The sequence below is a fragment of the Octodon degus genome, unplaced genomic scaffold (assembly GCF_000260255.1).
Source record: "Octodon degus isolate 3935 unplaced genomic scaffold, OctDeg1.0 scaffold00080, whole genome shotgun sequence".
Lineage (NCBI taxonomy): Eukaryota > Metazoa > Chordata > Mammalia > Rodentia > Octodontidae > Octodon > Octodon degus.
In genome coordinates, this window is record NW_004524656.1 from 6776542 (window position 1) to 6780044 (window position 3503).

The following is a 3503-nucleotide window of genomic DNA, read 5'->3' on the forward strand; positions in this document are numbered from 1 at the left end:
AAAAAATAAATAAATAAATAACAGTTTAAAAAAAAAACCTGAAGCTTAGAAATTAATGAATTCAGAATTTTAAATCCATCACCTTTGTTCTAAAACAAAATCTTGTGAAATGTTACTGCAGTGAGCTTCCTATATAAAGACATAAGTAGATGATAAATGAAAACTCATTCCTTGATATACAACAATAAAAAAGATACACAAAGAATACAATAGCCATGTAGCTGCTGTGTTGTATATGAAAAAACAGAAATAAGCAATAATCCCCTAATGGGACCTGTGATTACTATGTAGGATCTGAGTTTTTCCTTCACTATGTGTACACTAGTCACACAAACCCTCATCTGGCTGGGTGGGGGTGACCCACACTTAAAACCACAGCTACTCGGGAGGCTGAGGCAGGTGGATCACCAGTTCCAGGCCTGCCTGGGCAACGTAGCAAGGCCCTATCTAAAAATACAAATAAAAAAGGTTGGGGATATAACTCAGTGGTAGAGTGCCCCTGGTGTAAATCCTATCACTACAAAAATATATATACAAACACATATACGTGACATTGCAAATCTAGTTTCCTTATAACTAATGATTCTGGGGAACTGAACTTACCGTGATCATTTATATTTCATGTGATCACAACAAATTTACTGTCTATTCCTGGTAAATAAGAAAGGTAACCTGTAGATAGGCAAAAATTTTATAGATGGTTGCCACTGTGACACTTTAGTATCAAATTTATGAGTTCAGTAAGGAAAATAACATTAATGATATGTGACAAATGTTAAGAAAATAACATTCTTTCTCACTGGTTTGCAGAAAATTAGCCTGAACTATATAGAAAGAACCTGTCTCGAAAAATAAAGGTTTCCTCCTACAATGAAGTGATCATAAACCATTTGTTTCTACATTTGTTCATTTACTTATCTACTCTGCAATTCAGGATATTTTGCACCCACTTCAATAACTAAAGCCAAAGAAGTCCAGTCTTGTGGTGCACACCCATAAATCCCAGCACTCTGGGATTCTGAGGCTGGAGGTTCATAAACTTAAACCCAGCCCAGTCAGCCCAGGCAATGTAGATGCTCTTTTTTTTTTTTTTTTTGTATTTTAGGGAAGGGTCTACAGGGTGTTCAGGGTCTCACTACTAGAGTGGACTTGTAGTGATTCTCCTGTTTGCAGCCTCCCAAGTGCTGGTATTACAGGTACATACCACCACACCCAGTTTCAAGTGCTGTCCCAGTACCCTGGGGGCGGGGGCGGGACCAGCATGGCAGGCCTGGGAATCGAACCGGCCCATGCACCTGCTTGCAGGCACTTTAATCCACTGAGCTATTTAGCCAGCCCTAAAACTTTTTAATTGGGTACCTGGGATGGAACTCTGCAAAAGACTAGAGTTCAATCTCTAGTAGTAAATATATATAATTACAGAACCTAGTTAATAGCTACATGATTATTCAGTGTAAAGTTCTCATCTTTTCTAGATGTTTAGAAACTATATAAAGTCAAGGAAAAAAAATCAACTTTTACAAGTTTCAATCTAACTTTTAACAGAATTTCAACCTATTTGGAGATCTCCATTGTACTCATATCTCTTATATGAAGTACGGAGTAATCTCTTATATGGAGTAATGGAACAGGACCCAAAAACATTATACAAAAGAACATGGTGAGATAAAATGTTCTCCAGAGCACAGAAATTGGTGCTCATGATCCACCCTTGGATCATGCCAAGTCCCTAATAATTCAGAAACATGTAATAGAACTGCACATATCTGTACACATCAAAAAAGCAGGCAAAACATATATTTTAGGGGCCAGGGAGATGGCTCAGTGGAATAAGCGCTTCCCTGGCAAGCACAAGTGCCTGAGTTCAATCTCCTGTTCCACAAAAAAAAAAAAAAAAAAAAAAAAAAAAAAAATACATTTTATGCATATCACTCAACACCTAGAGCTTTACCATTCCTTGATTATCAATAAATTAATCAATAAGTTCTAGGAATTCTGAGATTTTTAAAAACACTTATATTCAGTCTACATAATAAAAGGCTTTGACTTTGCTATCAAAATTATCATATGCCAGGGATATTGCTCAGTGGTACAATTGCTTGCCTGGCCAAGTGCAAGGTCCTGAGTTTGATTCCTGATACCAAAACAAAATTATTATATGCTTTATTTTTTAATGTATTTACTACAGGGTCTATAGAGTCTCACTACACAAATCGGACTCCTAGTGATTGTGTTTTCAGCCTCCCAAACCAAGCACTGGGATTACAGGCGTGTGCCACACCCAGTCTCAATCACCTCTGCATCCGCCTAAACAGGTACTTTAATCCCCTCAACTAACTGGCCGGCATTCCCTTATGTACTTTAAAATGCACTATCCAGAGTGCTAAAGGAAACGCACGTTTCATAAATCACTATTCAAATATTGCACCTCCTAATGGTTTTGAAAACAGAAAAAGGTTTTGTAACTTTTACATGTAACACAAAATTTTTAGGGGGCAAATCTACTTAGGATAACTCATATACCGGAACTGAAAAAACACCTTTATTTATTTTTCATTAAATACAGGGTCTACAGGGTCTCACTATGTAGACTGGACTCGCAGTGATCCTCCTGTTTACAGCCTCCCAGCTGCTGGATAAGGGGCACCACCTTACCCAGCCTCAATCGCCACCTCAGCGGGCCCGGATAGAACTTCGGACCCCCGTGTCTGCCTAAGCAGACTCTAATCTTCTGAGCTATTCGGCCGGCCTTTGAAAAAACACCTTTACAGCCTAAGCATGAATTCCCCACAATTCAAGTTCTCATCTAAGGGACTGTTAATCAGGATGGGCACTGATTATTGTCACTTCTTATAATCCAAGACGCTTTAAATCAAAGTATCTACTAAAAACAAAAAAGAAAGAAGGAAAGACTCAACAAAAGATTCGAGGGTCCCAAACTGCACTTAAAAAAAAACCACTAGCTCCACTGAAACTTTCTTCTACTTTACGACTACCCACAAGCCACAGGGATAAATCAAGTAAACCCTACTGAGAACAGCTGTTTTCTCTTACCCCACCTACGTTAATTTTTGCTATCTTTATAACGGATGAGTACATAAAAATGCATCCGAAGGCTCTGCAAGCGGGGCTCACCCTCGGCCTCCCTCCTCCGAGACACCTGACTCCCATATGCCACATACACTGCCCACTGCGCCCTCACGCCGGTTCCTGGGCGACAGGACCCGCGCGCTCCGCACCCCGCTCGCGTGTTCCCGCACTACGCGGCTCCCGGCACACGCGCCCGCCGAAGCCCAGCAGCCGTGGAAGGCTTCGGGGACGCCCGCCCGGGTCCAATGAATGGGCGTCAGCAGCTTCTCCTTCCCTTCTGGGCCTCCATTTCCTCCTCTCCAGCAGACGAACGACGAGCCGGTGACAGCAGGACGCGCACCTCCCGCGAGAGCCCCGGCCCGCCGACCCGAAGCGCGCGGGGAGCCGGCGGCCGACGGCAGCCGCGGCGGGGC

The 3503-nt window shown here is 42.0% G+C and overlaps 1 protein-coding gene across 1 annotated transcript in view; it reads right to left on the reverse strand.

Moving 5' to 3' along the window:
* The window catches only part of Arcn1 (archain 1), a 33565-nt gene that overhangs the window by 29693 nt on the left and 369 nt on the right, over window positions 1-3503 (reverse strand). The gene's annotated exons all lie outside the window — the stretch shown is intronic.